Source organism: Stegostoma tigrinum, chromosome 4 (genome assembly GCF_030684315.1).
Source record: "Stegostoma tigrinum isolate sSteTig4 chromosome 4, sSteTig4.hap1, whole genome shotgun sequence".
Taxonomy (NCBI): domain Eukaryota; kingdom Metazoa; phylum Chordata; class Chondrichthyes; order Orectolobiformes; family Stegostomatidae; genus Stegostoma; species Stegostoma tigrinum.
In genome coordinates, this window is record NC_081357.1 from 106,366,729 (window position 1) to 106,388,249 (window position 21,521).

General features: G+C 42.9%; 1 protein-coding gene across 5 annotated transcripts in view; it reads right to left on the reverse strand.

Annotated features, from left to right (window-relative positions):
• The window catches only part of cln8 (CLN8 transmembrane ER and ERGIC protein), a 39,455-nt gene extending 19,101 nt beyond the window's left edge, over positions 1 to 20,354 (reverse strand). For 2 of the 5 annotated variants that reach the window (XM_048531040.2, XM_048531041.2), the window contains exon 1: positions 20,048 to 20,318. The gene's annotated coding sequence lies outside the window, so the exon portion shown is untranslated. Of the gene's footprint in view, positions 1 to 18,837; positions 19,441 to 20,047 lie in introns of those variants that run through there. The other 3 variants (XM_048531045.2, XM_048531042.2, XM_048531043.2) reach the window with 2 other exon arrangements.
• Between the last annotated feature and the right edge of the window lie 1,167 nt (positions 20,355 to 21,521).

The window sequence follows — 21,521 nt, forward strand, 5'->3', positions numbered from 1 at the left end:
GAGGTAGGTGTATCACTGGGAATCCAGTGGAGAAAGATTAAACTACTAGAATGTGAGCAAGCATTGAGGCAGTCCAAGGCAGAGTAGCTTTAGAGGGAGTTTCAAGGCTAGATCTTCAAAGAGATGGAATCCCTTGTGAAGGAGACAAAGTATTAAGTGGATATAGTGACCCTCACTGTCACTCCTGCCTGGGCAGGTTGCTGAGAAATCCATGGGACTTGCTTTGACTGCGTCTGCTATTGTGTGCGACGTTTGACCACAGTTCATCTGTTCGCCCATATTTACCTCATGTTCATTTTGGCTGTTAAGAGTATAAGTTGTATGTTTATTGTATGTTATTTTACTCTTAACTTGATAAAGTTCAGAATTATGGAATCTTACAGTCATTGAATCATATAGGTCTACAGCACAGAAAAAGTCCTTCTGGCCCAATAATTCTGTGCCAGTCAAAAACAAACATCTACCTCATACACAGCCCACTTTCCAGCATTTAGCCCACATCCTTGGATGCCTTGGCATTGCAAATGCACATTTAAACTCAAATATTCTGCGGAATTATTCTCTTTATAAATACGTGGGATTCAAGTCTCATCTACTTCAATGAAACATGTTACCAGTTCCTAACAAGATTATAACAATGTCCCTTTTCATCCAAGATCACAAGACTAAGATCTTAATTCTTGTAAAATATTGAAAAATTCAAAGTGATCTAAATATCAATTTAAGTGTTCTACTTTACACTTCAGGAATAAGAACTATGTGCCTCAACCATTACCATTATCAGATTGGTTAAGGAGAAAGCTCATGTTTATCCTGTTCATGTAGATCCCCTGCACAATGCTTTTGCTTGGTAGTACTGCAAATTACAGTGTATATACAAACAAAAATTCTGTAGAATGTTCTAATTATTATAAGGACAAATGGTCCATTCACAATTGACCACATAATCTGGGCCTTTAATCTACCAATGAGACTTAGTTTAGACTAGTGCACATTAGGCTTTGAAATGGATGTTTGACCTCAGCATCACCCTGGAGCTAATACATTTTTTTAAACCTAAAATGACTATCAATCATTTCGGTATTCATGTGAAATTTATTACAAGTCATAGTGTTAACAGTTTAAACTCATTATGGTCTTTCCTCATTTTGTCCATCTGGTTTCTCTTCCTCTGCAAAGCTACAAATGCAAAACAGCAGTCAATACAAATATTGAAACTTCGATGAAGCAAATAGTGAACTGCATGTGGTATCATTTTAACTAACGGAGTTAACCTGCAAAAATCTAACTATGTACAGACTGATAACTGCCACTTGACAGGAAAGCGATGGTTGGGGGGGAGAAAAAAGTCTGAGGCTGGTTTGGTTGAGAAGTGGAGCAATTCGAGTTGTCAAAGCAGGCAACAGCACAAGAGAACCAATTTAGACTGATAAATTAAACTGCATTTACTTCAATGCAAGAGGTAATGCAAATGAACTCAGGGCCTGGTTGGGAACATGGGACTGGGATATCATAGCTATTACAGAAACATGGCTCACAGAAAGGCAGGACTGGCAGCTTAATCTTCCAGGTATACATGCAATAGGAAGGACAGAAAGGGGGAGGGGGGTGCAAGAGAGAAAGGGGAGTGGCATTTTTGGTTAAGGATAATATTGGCTGTACTTGGGGAAGATATTCCTGGGAGTATGTCCAGTGAATTATTATGTCAAATTGAGAAGTAAGGGATGATGATCACATCAGGCTTGTACTATAGGCCCCCCAATAGTCAGCAGGAAATTGTGAAGCAAATTTGTATGGATATCTCATATCTGTAAAGATTAATATGATTGTAATGGTAGAGGGTTATAATTTTTCAAACAGACTGAAACTGTCATAGTGTTAAGATTTTGAATGGCAAGGACCTTGTTAAGCATGTACAAGAACGTTTTCTTATCCAGTACGTGGATGTACTAGAGAAGGAGCAAAGCTTGACTGTCTCTTGGGAAATAAGGCAGGACAAGGGACAGAGGTGTCAGTGGGAGAGCACTCTGGGGCCAGCAATCATAAATCTTTTAGTTTTAAAATTGTTATGGAAAGGATAGACCTGATCTAAAAGTTAAAGTTCTAATTTGCAGTAAGGCCAACTTTGATGGTATTGGGCAAGAACTTTCAAAAGCAGATTGGTAGAGTCTATTCATAGGTAAAGGGAGAGAATGAAAGGTGGGAGGCACTCAAAAATGAGATGAGGGCCAGTGGCAGTATGTTCCTATTAGCATGAAGAGCAAGGCTGGTAGGTGTATTGAATGCTGGACGACTAGAGAAACTGAGGCTCTGGTCAAGAAAAAGGAGAAGGCAGAGGCAGGTACAGACAGCTGGGATCAACTGAATCCCTCGAGGAGCATAAGGGCAGTAGGAGTATACTCAAGAGGGAAATCAGAAGGGCAAAAAAGGGGACAAAAGATAACTTTGGCAACTAGGGTTCAGGAGAATCCAAAGAGACTGTACAAATACATTAAGGGCAAGAGTAACTAGGGAGAGAACAGGGCCTCTTAAAAGATCAGCAATGTCTTCTGTATGTAGAACCACAGGAGATGGGAGAGAAACTAAACGAGTATTTTGCATTAGTCTTTACTGTGAAGAAGGGAATGGAAGCTGGAGAACTTGGTGAAATAAATATTGAAACTTGAAAAAAATGTCCATGTCACAAAGCTGGTGGTGAAGGACATCCTAAAACTTATAAAGGTGAGTAAATCCCCAGGACCGAATCACATGTATCCCAGAACTTTGTGGGAAACTAGGGAAGTGACTGCTGGGTCCCTTGCCGAGATATTTGTATCATCGATAGCCATGGGTTAGGTGCTGGCAGACTGGAGGGTGACTAATGTGGTGCCTTTATTTAAGAACAGCGGCAAAGAAAGGACAGGGAACCACAGACTGGTGAGCCTGACTTCGGTGTTGGTTAAGTTGTTGGAGGGTATTGAAAGACAGGATTTACATTTGGAAAGGCAAGTACTGATTAGGGATAACGAACATGGCTTTGTGTGGGGGAAACTGTGTTTCACTAAGTTGATTGATTCGTTTGACGTGACAGAGAAAATTGTTGAAGGCAGAGCAGTGGATGTTGTCTATATGGACTTCAGCAAGGCTTTTGACAAGGGTCTGCATGCTGGACTGGTTGGCAAGGTTAGATCATATGATATCCAGGGAGAGCTAACCATTTGAATACAAAATTTGTTTGAAGATAGGAAACAGAAGGTGATGGTGGAGGGTCGTTTTTTAGACTGGAAGCCTGTGGCATGAGATCACAGAGATATACAGCGCAGAATCAGATTCTTTGGTCCAACTGGTCTGTACTGATCAGACAGCCAAATACATTCCATGTTGCAGCTGTACAGGACATTGGTTAAGCCACTTTTGGAATAGTGTGCTCAATTCTGGTCTCCCTGCTATAGGAAGGATGTTGTTAAACTTGAAAGGGTGCAGAAAAGATTTACAAGGATGTTGCCAGGTTTAGTCTTTGAATTATAGGAGAGGCTGGATAGACTGCGGCTATTTTCCCTGGACCATTGGAGGTTGAGCAGTGACCTTATAGAGGTGTATAAAATCATGAGGGGCATGAATAGGATGAATTGCCAAAGTCTCTTACCCATGGGAGGGGAGTCCAAAACTAGACGGCATATAAACGTATGAGGTGAGAGACGAAAGATTTAAAAGGGACCTAAGGGGCAGCTTTTTCACAGAGGGTGGTCTGTATGGAATGAACTGCCCGAGGAAGTGGAGGAGGCTGGTACAATTACAACATTTAAAAGGCATCTGGATGGGTATGTGAATAGCAAGGGTTGAGAGGGTTATGGGCTACATAGTGGCAAATGGGACTAGATTAATTTTGGATATCTGGTCAGCCTGCCTGAGAGAAGCAAAGGGTCTGTTTCTATGCTGTACAGCTCCGCGGTTCGAGTACAAAAGTCTAAACCCTACCATCACTATAAACATCCCTATCTATTGCTAAAGTAACTAATACAAACTCTCAAATCTGATGTGAAAATAATGAAGTGCAATTTTTACTTAAAAATTTTCTTGAATCACCATTGCACAAGTTTTAGAATTCAGACTTACATGCATTGGGACAACTATGTTCCTCAAATAGTAAAGACAGAGCAGACGGCAAAGGTACATCTTAGAAAGAAATTTATAGAATATAGTGATTAATAACTTGCAGAAAGCTAGAATAAATCTAGGAGATTAAACAGTATCTGAAAATTTTTTGATCATTTGAAGAGTGACGGTTATAATTGTTAAACAATTAAAAGGCAAACTAATTCATGGAATCCTGATGGTTTCAGTGCATGTAATCACTTGGTTGGTTGACTCTGCTGTTGCAGCGATTTAGCACAATATGCCTCCCCTTTCTCTGCAGTCTTGCAACATACTTTCTTTAATTACCTTTTGAAAGCCAACATTGAATTTGCCTCCATCACCTTCCCTCAGCAGGGCATTCCAGGTTCTAACCACTTTCTGCATTGAAAAGACTTTTCCCTCAGGTCCAGTTTGATGTTTCTGCTAATCATTTGAGGCTGATTGTCCTGTCCTGTCCTGTCGTGTCGTGTCATTCTTGACCATTCCAACAATAGGAATAATTTCTCCTCATCTATTCTGCCCAAGTGCCTTGGTCCCACCTCCCAAGAACAACACTCAAGCCTTTGTTACACACTCTGTCAAAGCCTTCATTTCTTCTTAAAGTGTAATGCCCCAAATTGGATACAATATTCAATTTCAGGCCAAACATTATTTTAATCAAAGGTACATCATAACTTCTATGCTTTTGCAAACAATGCTGCCATTTACAAAGTCCAGGATCCCATATCCTTTTAAAACCATTTTCTCAATTGCTATTTATTTTCTTTATTCATTAATGGGATGTGGACGTTGCCAGCTATGCAGCATTTATTGTCCATCCCTAATTACCCGGGGAAGGGCAGATCAGAGTCAACCACATTGCTGTAGGTCTGGATCTGGAGGCACACGTAGGCCAGACCAGGTAAGGATGGCCGTTTACTTCCCTAAAGGACATCAGTAAACCAGATGGGTGTTTTCTGACAATCGGCAGTGCGTTCATGGTAATCATTAGATTCTTAATTCCAGATATTTTATTGCATTCAAATTCCACCATCTGCTATAGCAGGATTCAAACCGGGTTTCCACAGTGTTATCCAGGTCTCTGGATTAAACAGACCAGCAATAAAAGCCACTAGGCCACCTGTCCACAATATATCTGCTCTGTTTTGTTTCTGCAACCCCTTTAGAATTCTATTCTTCATTCTGTACCGCCTCTCCTCATTCTCCATAAGTTGAAACATTACACACTTCTGCAAATTATATTTCCTCTGTCAGATGTATATTCATTCATTCCACAGTGATTCAGGAAGCCTTGATCAATGGAGATGAAACACTTTCCTAGATTCATGAGCACATGCTAAGAAATATTTTAAGAGTGCAAATGGTCCCATCCATTCTCTTAAAAACATTTTGTAGGAGCATGACAAACTTGAATAAATGGAGATTTAAAACTCCTTCCTGGTTCTAAGAAATATACCTACTGAGAATACTTAGGAACAATGTACTGATTAATTCACAAAAGTATGACTTTTCATTTGATATGATATCCAAACTTGAGATATACAGGAATACATTCCACTTTGTTAACTCCAGAAAATATTACAGATTAACAACACAAAATATGTTTCTGCATTAAGTGTATTGTTGGAGGTAAGCTGAATATAACTATGTAACATATTACCACAAATTGGTAAGCTTCCCATTGTTTATCCAACCAGGATGAGCCACCAGATATTCAAGACATTCAAATATGTTAAATCAATAGGCCAAAAAGTGACAAAGATTATTTGTATAAAAGAATTGGAATATGTGCAATATTAGAGCCATAAATCACTTGTGTAAACTAAGCTGGCCTGAATAAAAAGATCATCAGGCTGAATCATTTGTGTTTGTCTCCACAGATGCTGCCTGGTATTAATTCCAGAAATTTCTGGTTTCACTCCATATTTCCAGCAATTGCAACAGTTTGATTCTGTTCCCGTATGAAGATAACTATTTCAGCTACCTAAGGACTCAGACCGTGAAAGAATAAACCAACTTGCAATCCTTTATCACCACTTATCCTTCTGAAGCCAAATTGAGCCGAATTAGCACACATTTAAAGGCAGTGTGTGGTAGTAATGTCAATAGATTAATAATCTAAAGGAAGCTAAAGCTCTAACGGCACAGGTTCAAATCCCATAATGGCAACAGTAGAATTTAAAATAAATTTTTAAAAAAATCTAGAATGGAAGGTGAGATTCAAAAGCTATTCACAGTAATAGTAATCATGACAACCATCAGCTTTCTTCACTTTAGGGAAGGATTTTCTGACATCCTGACCTGGGCTAGCCTACATGTGACTCCAGGTGCACAGCAATATGGTTGATTGTCAAATGCCCTCTGAAATGGTCTAGCAAACTATCAGTTCATTGAGAGTTAGGAGCAGGTAACAATTTTTTGACGGGACAGTGATACCTGCATCCTATCTAAAATAAAAACAAACTCACCACCCATACTCCTCTTCCCATCCCACCAACCTTAGAGCAAAATGAACAACCTTAAGCTTGATTCGATGTTTTTATAATGCTGTAATACCTCAAGATATCTTTATAAACTACTGACTAGGTGCAAACCACCTTGCATTAGTTTAAAGATATAAAAAAGTTCATCTATTTTTCTAATTAAATTATCCAGAGATGTTATTATACACCTTTGGGTCAGGTGGCACTTGAACCTGGGCGTCCTGGTCCAGGGGTAGGAAAACTCACTGCACAATACAAGTTCAAAGGTTCATACAGATGATAAAAATAGAATCATGAGTGTATTTTCAGTTCATTTCATCATAGAAACCACAGTTGATCTCACACTGTCCACTCCCAAGATATTTCCAAATAGTAGTTACACTTTCCTTGAAATACTGCCCAACAACTCTTGCTAAATAAATCTAGTTCTCCTCGAGCGACTTCATATAGTACAAATCTCCTATGATACATAGTTGCACAAGCTGAACAAGTATAGCCAAAAGGTGTCAAGGCTAGTTTTCAAGTCATTGAAATACTGAAATTCAATTTCTACTTATTCCATTGCATAAGTTTCTATGAATATCACATAAACGTAGCGTCAATTGTAACAATTAGCAAGGGATATAACTGATGTGCTTGATGGGTCAGGGAGTATTTGGCAACAAGCAAACATTCAAACAAGTTTCATTGAGTAGGTAATAAGGAAATGGTAAAACAAATGAACAAATATTTTGTTTGTTTTCAGTATCTACTATTAACTCTCCATTCTCACTTTCTAGAGAAACACTCACTACTTAGCTATTTCATTTTTAAATACCTATTGAAACTTGTTACCTGTTTTTACATTTTTATCTAGCTTCCTCACATACTATTCTTTCTTTCTCCTGATTCATTTTCTAGCCGTTTCCTGCTATTCTTCATATTCAGCATATGAAACTGATTTGCTACTGATTTGAGTGCGACAATAGACTTTGTCCTCAAGTTTGAAACTTTCCTTAAATTCTCCAGTTTTCCACAGCTGGTAGGTCTTCCCCTTCATTTTTTTTCTTTATAGCAGAAGCATACTTGTTGAGCATTTAGAAATATTCCCTTAAATGTTTGCCATTGTGTTTCTATTGATCAATCCCCTAGCCTAATACCCAAGTTCATTTCAGCCAGCTCAGCATTCACAGTCACTCAGGTGCAATAAATTATTTCGAAAAGATTTTACAAACTCTCCACTCAGGTTCGTACCACCAGTCCGATATTTCCTGGTCATGTATAGATTAATATCATCCACAATTATCAATTTTCTTCTTTTGTAAGCCTCAAATGTTTGTGTAATTGATCTTACATTGTGACTACACTAATGTCTTGTACTTACTATTCCTCACTCCAGCAAAACTAATTCTACATCCTGATCTTCTAAATCAAGGTCTTCACTAAGTATTGCAGCAATTCCATCCATCTTGAACAGTGCTCCTACTCCAAGCTAACCTAGCTTCTTGTCCTTCATTTTCGGGAGGTCAGCGAGAGAGAGAGAGACAGAGAGAGCACCAGGAGGCTGCCGGGAAGGTAAGATCTCACACTCATGTTGTGCTCCTCTTGCTCAATGTGGCAGATCAGGGACACGGCTGATGTCCCAGACTCCTTCACGTGCAGCAAATGTGACCAGCTGCAGCTCTTGTTAGACCGCATGTCTGCTCTGGAGCTGCAGATGGACTCACTGTGGAGCATACATGATGCTGAGGGGGTCATGGATAGCATTTTTAGCAAGTTGGTCACACTGCAGATTAGGATTGCTGAGGGAGAAAGGGAACGGGTGACAAAAATGCAGGGGAAGATCAGGAAGGCAGTGCAGGTGTGCCCTGCGGTCATCTCCCTCCAAAACAGGTATTCCGTTTTGGATACTGTTGGGGGAGATGGCTCACCAGGGGAAGGCAACAGTAGCCAGGTTCATGGCACCATGGCTGGCTCTGATGTACAGAGGGGCAGGAAAAATGGTGCAAGGGCAATAGTCATTGGGGATTGAATTGTGAGGGGAGTAGATAGATGGTTCTGCAGTTGAAAACGAGGCTCCTGAATGGTATGTTGCCTCCCAGGTGCACGGGTCAGGGGTGTCTCAGATTGGCTGCAGAACATTCTGAAGGGGGAGGGTGAACAGCCAGTTGTCGTGGTGCATATAGGCACCAATGATATAGGTAGAAAACGGGATGAGGTCCTGCAAGCAGAATTTAGGGAGTTAGGAGCCAAGTTAAAAAGTAGGGCCTCAAAGGTAGTAATCTCAGGATTGCTACCAGTGCCACGTGCTAGTCAGTGCAGAAATGAAAGAATAGCCAGGATGGATATGTGGCTTGAGAGGATGGATATGTGGCAGGAAGGGAGGGGTTCAGATTTTTGGGACATTGGAACCGGTTCTGGGGAAGGGGGGACTATTACAAATTGGATGGTCTACACCTGGGCCGGACTGGAATCAATGTCCTTGGGGGTGCTTTTGCTAACGCTGTGGGGGAGGGTTTAAACTAATGTGGCAGGGGGATGGGAACCAAATATTGGACAAAAAAGCAGTAACGAAAGCCTGTAGGGAGCTAGATAATGGAGTCAGTGTGACTAAAGGGAATAGTAGTTGGGGAGCAGATGATGAACACAAAGGGACAGGTGGTCTAAGATGCATTTGTTTTAATGCGAGAAGTGTAGTAGATAAGGCAGATGAGCTTAGGGCTTGGATCGGTACCTGGAAGTATGATGTTATTGCTATTACTGAGACTTGGTTGAGGGAAGGGCATAATTGGCAACTAGTTGTGTCAGGATATTGCTGCTTCAGGCGGGATAGAGAGGGAGGTAAAAGGGATGGACGAGTTGCAGTACTGATCAAAGACGATATCACAGCTGTACTGAAGAATGGAACTATGGAGGACTCAAGCAGTGAGGCAATATGCGTAGAATAGGAAGGGTGCAGTAACAATGTTGGGGCTGTACTACAGGCCTCCCAACAGCGAGCGTGAGATAGGGGTACTAATGCGTAAACAGATAATGGAAAGGTGTAGGAGAAACAGGGTGGTGGTGATGGGAGATTTTAATTTTCCCAACATTGATCAGGATTCACTCAGTGTTAGGGGTCAAGATGGAGCAGAATTTGTAAGGTGTCCCCAGGAGGGTTTTCTAGAAAAGTATGTATGTAGTCCAACTCGGGAAGGGGCCATATTGGACCTGGTGTTGGGGAATGAACCCGGCCAGGTGTTTGAAATTACAGTAGGGGACTACTTTGGAAATAGTGACCACAATTCCGTAAGTTTTACAGTACTCATGGACAAGGATGGGAGTGGTCCTAAAGGAAGCGTTCTAAACTGGGGGAAGGCCAACTATACCAAGATTCGGCAGGATCTGGGGAATGTAGATTAGGAGAAACTGTTTGAAAGTAAATCCACATTTGATATGTGGAAGGCTTTTAAAAGAGAGGTTGATTAATGTGCAGGAGAGACATGCACCTGTGAAAATGAGGAATAGAAAAGGCAAGATTAGGGAACCATGGATGACAGGTGAAATTGAGAGACTAGCCAAGAGGAAAAAGGAAGCATACATGAGGTCTAGGTGACTGAAGACAGACGAAGCTTTGGAAGAATATGGGGAATGTAGAGCGAATCTGAAACAAGAGGTTAAGAGAGGACATGAAATATTGCTGGCAAACACGGTTCAGGAAAATCCCAAAGCCTTTTATTCATATATAAAGAGCAAGAGGGTAACTAGAGAAAGGATTGGCCCACTTAAGGACAAAGAAGGAAAGTTATGCACTGAGTCAGAGAAAATGGGTGACATTCTTAACGAGTACTTTACATCGGTATTCACCAAGGAGAGGGACATGACAGATGTTGAGGTTAGGGATAGATGTTTGCTTACTCTACGACAAGCTGACATAAGGAAGGAGGAAATGTTGGGTATCCTAAAAGACATTAAGGTAGACAAGTCCCCTGGTCCGGATGGGATCTATCGTAGGTTATTGAGGGAAGCAAGAGAGGAAATAGCCGGGGCCTGAACAGATATCTTTGCAGCATCCTTAGACACAGGTGAGATCCCAGAGGACTGGAGACTTGCTACTGTTGTCCTCTTGTTTAAGAAGGGTAGCTGAGGGATAGGATCTATTCCCATTTGGAAGAAAATGGGCTTATCAGTGATGGGCAACATGATTTTGTGCAGGGAAGGTCATAGAATTCTTTGAGAACATGACAAAGTTGATTGATGAGGGAAAGGCTGTAGATGTCATGTACATGGACTTCAGTAAGGCGTTTGATAAAGTTCCCCATGGCAGGCTGATGGAGAAAGTGAAGTCACATGGGGTCCAGAGTGTGCAAGCTAGATGGATTAAAAAACTGGCTAGGCAACAGGAGAGAGAGTAGTAGTGGAAGGGGGTTTCTCAAATTGGAGACCTGTGACTAGTGGTGTTCCACAGGGATCTGTACTGGGACCACTGTTGTTTGTGATATACGTAAATGATTTGGAGGAAGGTATACGTGGTCTGATCAGCAAGTTTGCAGATGACACTAAGATTGGTGGAGTAGCAGATAGTGAAGGGGACTGTCAGAGATTACAGAAGAATCTAGATAGACTGGAGAGTTGGGCAGATAAAGTTCAATCTGTGCAAATGCAAGGTGATGCATTTTGGAAGATTTAATTCAAGGGCGAACTATACAGTAAATGGAAAAGTCCTAGGGAAAATTGATGAACAGAGAGATATGGATGTTTAGGTCCATTGTTCCCTGAAGGTGGCAACGCAGGTCAATAGGGTGGTCAAGGCGGCATACGGCATGCTTTCCTTCATCGGACGGGGTATTGAGTACGAGTTGGCAGGTCATGTTACCGTTGTATAAGACTTTGGCTAGGCCACATTTGGAGTACTGTGTACAGTTCTGGTCGCCACATTACCAAAAGGATGTGGACGCTTTGGAGAGGGTGCAGAGAAGGTTCACCAGGATGTTGCCTGGTATGTAAGGTGCTAGCTATGAAGAGAGGTCGAGTAGATTAGGATTATTTCACTAGAAAGGCGGAGATTGAGGTCGGACCTGATTGAGGTCTACAAAATCATTAGGGGTGTAGACAGGGTGCATGGCAAGAAACTTTTTCCCCCCCCAGAGTGGGGGACTCAATTACTAGGGGTCATGAGTTCAAAGCGAGAGGAGGAAAGTTTAAGGGAGATATGCGTGGAAAGTTCTTTGCACAGAGGGTGGTGGACGCCTGGAACACGCTGCCAGCGGAGGTGGTAAACGCAGACATGATAGCGTCTTTTAAGATATATCTGGACATGTACATGGATGGGCAGGGAGCAAATGGTCACAGACCCTTAGAAAATAGATGACAGATTAGACAGAGGATCTTGATCGGTGCAGGCTTGGAGGGCCAAAGGGCCTGTTCCTGTGCTGTAATTTTCTTAGTTCTTTTGGTTTTTTGTTCTTTCTGAATATTCAAAAAACTGATCCATTTCCTCATGCAACCATGTCCCCGTAATGGGTATCAGATCATATTCATTTATTTCAATTTGTGCTATTAATTCATTTGCTTTGTTATGAATTCTATAGATAGCCACAGAACCTTTAGTTGTCTTGTCATATTTGTAATAACCAGATTTGCTGCATTTGGACATGGACTGCTTCACGTTTGGGCTGACAGGTGGCAAATAACATTTGCGTCACTAAAGTGCTAGGCAATAGCTATCTCCACCTGACATTCAATGGCACTACCCAAGGTTGATGCCTTGCACCTCCCCGTTACTTGGTTTAAAGTCCTCTCTACTTCCCCAGACAGTTTGCTACAACCCTGGTCCAGCATAGTTCAGGTACAGATCATTCCAACCTCATAGCATCTAAATAAAAATAAAATTTTGCAGAGGCTGCAAGTCCAGAACAAACATAAAAGGAAGCAGAGATAATGGGAACTGCAGATGCTGGAGAATCCAAGATAATAAAGTGTGAAGCTGGATGAACACAGCAGGCCAAGCAGCATCTCAGGAGCACAAGCGCTGATGTTTTGGGCCTAGACCCTTCAGAGAGAGGGATGGGGAGAGGGTTCTGGAATAAATAGGGAGAGAGGGGGAGGCAGACCGATGGTGGAGAGAAAAGAAGGTAAGTGGAGAGGAGAGTATAGGTGGGGAGGTAGGGAGGGGATAGGTCAGTCCAGGGAAGACAGACAGACAGGTCAAGGAGGTGGGATGAGGTTAGTAGGTAGGAAATGGAGGTGCGGCTTGAGGTGGGAGGAAGGGATGGTTGAGAGGAAGAACAGGTTAGGGAGGCGGAGACAGGCTGGGCTGGTTTTGGGATGCGCTGGGGGAAGGGGAGATTTTGAAGCTTGTGAAGTCCACATTGATACCAACCTGAGAGGGAGACTGAGGGATCCAGGAAGGTGAGGGATGTGTTGGAGATGGCCCAGGTAAACTTAAGGTTGGGGTGGAAGGTGTTGGTGAAGTACCCCAACCTCAAGTTCACCTGGGCCATCTCCAACACATCCCGCACCTTCCTGGACCCCTCAGTCTCCATCTCAGGTAACCAGCTAGAAACTGATGTCCATTTCAAGCCCACCAACTCCCACAGCTACCTAGAATACACCTCCTTCCACCCAGCCTCCTGCAAAAATTCCATCCCCTATTCCCAATTTCTCCGCCTCCACCGCATCTGCTCCCAGGATGAGGCATTCCACTCCAGCACATCCCAGATGTCCACGTTCTTCAAGGACAACAACATCCCCCCTGCAGTGGTCGAGAACGCCCTTGACCGCGTCTCCCGCATTTCCCGCAACACATCCCTCACACCCTGCCCCCGCCACAACCGCCCCAAGAGGATCCCCCTCGTTCTCACACACCACCCCACCAACCTCCGCATACAACGCATCATCCTCATACACTTCTGCCATCTACAATCCGACACCACCACCCAAGACATTTTTCCATCCCCACCCTTGTCTTCCTTCCGGAGAGACCACTCTCTCCGTGACTCCCTTGTTCGCTCCACACTGCCCTCCAACCCCACCACACCCGGCACCTTCCCCTGCAACCGCAGGAAGTGCTATCCTTGCCCTCGCACCTCCGCCCTCACCCTCATCCCAGGCCCCAAGATGACTGTACATATTAAGAAGATGATCACCTGCACATCTACTAATGTGGTATACTGTATCCATTGTGGCTTCCTCTACATTGGGGAAACCAAGCGGAGGCTTGGGGACCGCTTTGCAGAACACCTCCGCATGCTTCGCAATAAACAACTGCACCTCCCAGTCGCAAACCAAATCCATTCCCCCTCCCATTCTTTAGACGACATGTCCATCATGGGCCTCCTGCACTGCCACAATGATGCCACCCGAAGGTTGCAGGAACAGCAACTCATATTCCGCTTGGGAACCCTGCAGCCCAATGGTATCAACGTGGACTTCACAAGCTTCAAAATCTCCCCTTCCCCCACCGCATCCCAAAGCCAGCCCAGTTTGTGCCCTCCCCCCAGTGCATCCCAAAACCAGCCCAGCCTGTCTCCACCTCCCTAACCTGTTCTTCCTCTCACCTCAAGCCGCACCTCCATTTCCTACCTACTAACCTCATCCCACCTCCTTGACCTGTCCGTCTTCCCTGGACTGACCTATCCCCTCCCTACCTCCCCACCTATACTCTTCTCTCCGCCTACGGTCCGCCTCCCCCTCTCTCTCTATTTATTCCAGAACCCTCTCCCCATCTTCCTCTCTGAAGGACGGTCTAGGCCCGAAACGTCAGCTTTTGTGCTCCTGAGATGCTGCTTGGCCTGCTGTGTTCATCCAGCTTCACACTTCATCATAGAAGGAAGCAGGCAGGTTTGGCAGCATTTGTGGAGACAGAAACGGAGTTAACAATTTGAGTCCAAGCATCAAACTGGACTTAAAATGTTAACTGTGTTTTTCTCGCCACAGATGCTGCCAGGCCTGCTGTTTCTCCAACATTTTCTATGTTTGCATCACCTCCACCTTCCTCAATACTGATGTCAGAGCCCTACAAACCAGAACCCAATTTACACAAATCACACTTTTCATTACATATTCATTTCACTCATCTTTTCTGTCCACAAAGATAACCCTGAGCCTCCTGCTGCCTACCACTTTGACATATCGCTGCATTCCCGGGCCAACATCTCTATCGCAGGCTTGCTGCAGTGCTTCAGCAGTGCTCAACGCAAGCTTGAAGAACAGCATCTAATTTTCATTTTCGGCCTCTGCAGCCATCAAGACTCAATATCCAGATCAATATTTTTCAGGCCTGAGTAACTTTTCCCATGTCCTTACCCCAACCACCACACGCCAGACTTTGTCATCACATGGGCTGCCACCACAATCAATCCATTGTCAGGTACTAGTGGTCCCATTAGTACCTATTGATGATCCCAGGCTGACCTCTATCCATTCCTTTATCTGCCCAATAAGCTTTTTCTCTCTCGGCTCCATCTTCACCTATCATTTACTCTGACCCCCACCCCATTCCATCTTCAGCACATATGAGTAGCACAGTGGTTAGCACTGCTGCCACACACAGCCAGGGACCCAGGTATGATGCCAGCCTTAGGTGACTGTATAGAGTTTGCACATTCTCCCTGTGTCTATATGGGTTTCTACTGGATACTCCAGTTTCCGGCCAGTCAAAAGATATGCAGATTAGGTGGATTGGCCGCTAAACTGCCCTCCAGTGTCCAAGTATATGCAGGTGAGATGGATTAACTATAATAAGTGCAGGTTTCCGAGCACTGGGTGGGAGGTTCTGTATGGTACAGTCAGAGGGGTGGTGCAGACTTGATGGGCCGAATGGATTCCATTAATAGTGTAGGTATTCTATGATGCTAAAAATTCCAACCTTTACCCAGCTACAAATCGGTTCTGACAAATGGTCACTCGACCCAAAATTTTAACTCTGCTTTCTCTCCACAGATGTTGCCAGACCTGCTGAGCAATTTGTATTTGTTTCTGACTTCCACCGCCTGCAGTTCTTTTCTGTTTTCTTTAAAAAGAGAAAAGATTTATAGATTGCTAAGGTGTAACCAGTGGTTAACTATAAAAAAGACCAATGCTCGAGTTTCAGCTACTACTATAGCTGGAATATAATGTATCCAAATAAAGTTTGGATAGTAAGCTGCAAAAACCAAGAGATATTAAGCATATTTAATAGTTACTAGTTAGCAAGAACGTGGTATTAAACGCTGTGCAGCTATTTCTACTGGGAAAGAAACAAGTAGTATCTTTCCAAGAATGCCACTTGATATGAAAAATAAGTACAGTATTCTTGTGCAAAATTCTAAACCACAATACAAGAGGAACTTATTAATACTATGAAAACTTTTACATAGGTCAGTTTCACAATCCGTAGGTGTCCTGGAAATGTCAAGCAAAGCTTGTTCTAATAATGTTAGTTGCTGTTCTGCTTTTGAGGAAGTTATTTTTGCTTAACATAAAAAAACACTGCTAATCTCAGTGGGACCAATGCAGCTTAACTAAATAGTGAAAGGAACTGAACTAAGTGTTACACACAAGTGAAACAATGCAACAAATACATATACAATGCACTAAGCAACAATATATAAATAATAACAAACATTTTCAGCTCTGCAAAGGTCTTGAGCTGCTGGGTGCAAACTATGCTACTGTATCTCTGCCATACCAGCAGTTTGAGAACACCCGCTTTAAAAAAGTGCTGCAATCCTTCCACAACTGATGGTTTTTAAAAACAGTCCTTTTCCCTTTTCAGTCTACGATTAAAAAGACCGAAAAATAAAAGAACATAGTAGTCCTCACAAGACAGACTTGATATTTTATGTCCCTACTTTAATGGACAACATAATTGTCTACTAAAAGAAGCTGACCAAACAGGAAAATGTAACTTGCTCCCCAAACTAATTTTGTTCACAAGCAGCAAAGCAAGGTTGTAGCCTTCAAATTAAGAATTCCAGATTTTACTCAAGGCAAATGTTTGGGAGGGAGACAAAAAAAGTGACAGAGACAGATAGAAAGAGGAGATGGAGGAAAAGGAAAACAGAGCAAGCTGGTGAACTTTGATAAATCACAGGAACTTTAAAGCAATTCATTTTGAACTGTTTATGACCCTGTTTCTACTACCTTGAAGAATGGAGTGACATTTGAAATTTTATAGTCCAAACATGAACTCCTGAATATAGAATAAACTGGAAAAAGATCAATGCATCTTCAATTTCCTTCTTTATCTAATTACCATAGGGTGGAATTTGTCAATCTTGTCTTTTTCACCGTTATCGTATTTTTCCCATAATAAAATGTACCAAATTCTTCCTCTTCCAAGATCTAAAAATATACTGTCAAAGAAACTTCTTCATCTTTAAATGTGAAAAGATGAAATAAATCTGCCAGTTTCTTATTATCCATGACTAATCAATGTGCAGATTGTTATGGGCCCAGATCCATTTTACCAGTTTTTAATATGTTTATAAAAACCTTTTAACAGCTAAAATACCTTTTGCAAGTCTCGTTTCCACAATTATTGCACGTTCACCACTTACTTTGAAACCTTCAATACTTTTATAAATCACCTTACAGCCTGGATTTCCACTTTGCTTTGCATTGTCAGTTTTTTTTTCCATACTGATATAATCTCACTCTCACTTGCTGACCAAGACTGCTTTAATACAGAAGTGAATCCAGATGACATCAACATATACAACAAAATAATAAGATTATGAGAGGCTGAAAAAGAAGTTGTTGCAGACAGATACAACACGCCTTATCTTTCACCTCTGAATGAACTGCGTTCAGACAAACGGATGCAAGTCTTTTGACAGCATGGACACAATTAAATCTGCTTAGGATGTCTCAATCCAACTCACAAAGATACAGGCTCACATAAGAGAAGGGCCCCCATGTATCATTTAGAAAAGGTCAAGTTTTGGACAGTGGGCCTCTCAGGCCAAATCCATGGCAAGTCTGTGGACAAGAGTATGCATCTGCATCTACCCACCTTATCCTTGAAAGAAATCAATCATAAGTATTACCAGTTCAGAAGGGTCTATACCTGAACCTGTAACTCATCTATTCTGCACACACAAGTTTACTGAACTTATGTATCACTGCATTTTCTGTGTGGGTTTGTGCTTCAAATTTCCAGCACCTCCAGTTAGTTCCGTTTAGCACTATGTTGGAGCTGAGCATTTGAAATGAGAGAACTATTCGATTCTCCATACTAAGTTTCCCCTGAAAGGAGGGCAAGTCTGTATGATTATCCAAGGATTGAATATATCAATTAAAGTATGGAATGCACATACACAAGCAACAGTAAGATTACAGGATAAAATGACTGGAGTTTTAGCAATATTCTTAATTTAAGAAATTAACTTTCACGTGCTAAAGCATTTCACATCTGAAAAAGTCTGTTAATGTAATGTGGGAATTTGTCATAGCGAACAAGCACTCAGCAGTTTGCCAAAAATGGCAGGAAGGCAGCAGATAATGCGTTTCGAAATTTTGGTCACTAATATTCTATATTGGAGAGGGGAGAAATTTGTTGGACATAATTTCAGCCAGTCCTTCAAATAATGCCAAGGGAATTTCTCTTTACTTCAATGGGGCAGGACGAATGCAGCGATTCAAGGCAGCAACTCACCATCACCTTCTCAACGCCAACCACGGACAGGCAAGAAATGCCGGCCAGCCAGCAACGCCCTCACACCACAAAAAGAATAGAAAAACAAACTGTCTCCCTTCCTGAGGGAAAAGTTGCGTATAAATAGCTGTGGGTCTTATAACAGCACCAGCAAGTCATTATTGCTCATGACCATACCTCAAATGAGGATCGGCAGGGTCTTTGATCACGTGCACCATGTCCTCACCCAATGTTCATTCATGATATCCTCAGAGGATAGGGACAGGCACTGATTGCCATAAAAACAACCTGGATACCACTATATACCATGAAGGAAATAGGTAAACAGGAAAACGAAAAAGTGCCCGAGGCCGGCCTTACGAGATCAAGAATCCACAGCTAATGAATCAGTGGTTAATGAGAACTGCATATACAATCCAGGCTTAAGGTCGACTTTGTGTTCATGAACAATACTTTTCACTTTGAAACTGGGAGATATACAGACACAAAATGCATGGTACTACGCAGCATGACCATGCAGATAAATCTTCAAGCTAACAATCGCAGTTTATCACTACTCGTATTGTAGGAACTTAAGGGCCTTTAATAGATGGACATGCATTTTCATAATATAGTATTGTATTACTTTACAACAGAGCTCACCAAAAGACGGATCACATTCACAAGTGAGGTCAGTGAAGACATTCTGAGGGTCACAGCTCCCAAATCTGTAATAGTTGTTATGGAATACTACAGGGGCAGTGGCTGAGTATTTTTTTCCATTCATTCAAGGGATGAGGACTTTGCTAGCTGAGCCAGTATGTATTTGCTGATCCTCAAGTGTCCTAAAAGTGTTGGTCAGCCATCTTCTCAAACTGCTATGGGTCAGTATAGCACAGATATACCCATAGATGCTGAAAGTGCATTCCAGGATTTTGACCCAGAGGACATGAAAGAATGGGGATATATTTAGAGTTGGGATAGTGAGATGCTTAATGAGAACCTTACAGGTGGGGAATTTTCACATATCTGCTTTATGTCTTCTAGGTCACATGTCTTAGGTTTGGAAGGTGCTCCCAGCTCCTTCTCTGATCCTACACACTCACTCCGATCCTCTGCAGTCTACCAATACACACCCACCCCCTAAACCACCACCGAGTCACCCACTATACACTTACTTCTTTCTCCCAGTCTGCCCCAACTCTAACTTCCAGCTAAAGACTGATTCTGTTCCAGGTCACCAGGTAGCTGGGTTTAAAAGTCATGTTGACCTCACAGCACCTCTTTCTCCCCCCCCCCAAGTTTAAAGCAAAGTTCTGCCAACACAGATAACAAAAGCGTGGATCTGGATGAACACAGCAGGCCAAACAGCATCTTAGGAGCACAAAAGCTGACGTTTCAGGCCTAGACTCTTCATCAGAAAAGAGTCTAGGGCCAAAACATCAGCTTTTGTGCTCCTAAGATGCTGCTTGGCCTGCTGTGTTCATCCAACTCCACACTTTGTTATCTCGGATTTTCCAGCACCTGCAGTTCCCACTATCTCTGATACAATTTTCACCCAACATTGAGCAACCAGTAACCGAGGATAAAGACAAAAAGAAGAACTGTAGATGGAGATGTGAAACAGAAACTGCTGGCGAAAAGGCAGTCTGAATCGCCCCCATACGCCACCACCCTCCTACGACTGGCTGCGGTCGTCCTCGCTTTGAGTAACTTCTCCTGTAACTTTTCTCACTTTCTTCGGGTCAAAAGGTGTGGCCATGGGAACACGCACAGTTATGCCTGTCTCCTTGTGGAATTTGCAGAACTCTCCAAACGGGCCTTACCCCACGATTTTCTCTGGTACATAGAGGACATTATGAACGCTGCTTACCTCTCTTACCCTATATCTCCAACTATCCGCTCAACCTGAATTCATCTTCAGCAACAAATATCACCTTCGCTACTACAAAAAAAGGTCCTGATAGATAGTCACCGGACCCGAAACGTTAGCTCCGCTTTCTTCCCACAGATGCTGCCAGACCAGTTGAGTTTCACCGGCAAATCCTGCTCTCAGCCACAAATAAGATATTAGTTTAAAGGCACGTTAACCTCAAATTAATTACTAATAGCACAGAAGCACCAACACACCGTCTCTGCTCACGTGACCCGATCACCTGACTTCGCGGCCCCCGCCCCCCCTCGACCGGCGTCGGCTTCTGATTGGAGCTGGCGGCGCACACCCTGCGCGGAATACTTCTTTACTATTGGGTAGTAGATGTATCAATCTGATCGTCTCGGCCAATAGGAAAAGAGCGGTTCCGTCTCTGACAAGTGCCTGAAGCACCTCCCACCCGGGGACGAGCTGGTGCACGGCGTGGCTGGAGCCTTTCAGAGACAGTGAGAACTGCAGATGGTGGAGTCGCACAGATTTCTGAATGAGGGTTCCGACCCGAAACGTCGTACTCTCCTGCCCCCTCTGATGATGCCTGACCTGCTGTGTTCCTCCAGCTCCACACTGTGACTTCAACTGTGGTTGCTGGGGTTTTGAAAGAAAAACCTGCAGATGCACCGTTCAGCCAAGAGCAATAAAGCCAAACAAATGCAATTTCCAGCCCCACAACACCTCCCCCCATCCCATCAGTATAAATACCGCTCTTTCCCAGCTCGACAAAGCGTCACTGGATTCGAAATGTTAACTGTCGTTTCTCCACAGATGCTGCTGAGACTCTCCAGCACTTTGTGCTTCCCCCCCTCCGCAAGCAGATCACCCACCGCCACCACCCCCCATCCCTCGCTGACAATGAGTGACGGAATTCTCGACTCAATTCCGCCGGATTTGCCCCGGGAATTTGAACGCCGACCTCTTGGGCAAATTCCGTCGTCCGGGGAGCACTCTGGAAAAATATGCTACGATACTAAGAAGGAATTGTCCAAAGTTCGGTGATGTTGCCAGCATAATTCCCACGAAGTGGTAGACACAAGAATCCCCCTAACGCACTGCCATCGCTCACACTGAGACCTTGACCTCAACCCCAGTGTTTTCGATCTTGTGAATGATTAGCTGCCGATGTAAATTGGAGTTGTGTAATTCGAGCAGTATGCAGAAGCTTCATTCATGAGATGTTAAAAAAGTGCTCACAATTTCCTTAATTCAGTTAACATTTCACCGTGCCCCTTATTCCTTTTTGTCTTCAAATCCCAGTTAATATCTTTCGCAATTAAAGTCAAGATTGCTATGGAAATACCAGTTGCAAATTTGGATGCATTTTATTGAGTTATGCTATTATAGCTGTTGATGCAGAAACCTGACCCTGTGTTGAATTCTGAGGTTCTGTATTTTAGATCTATAAGTTATTTTTGTAGCT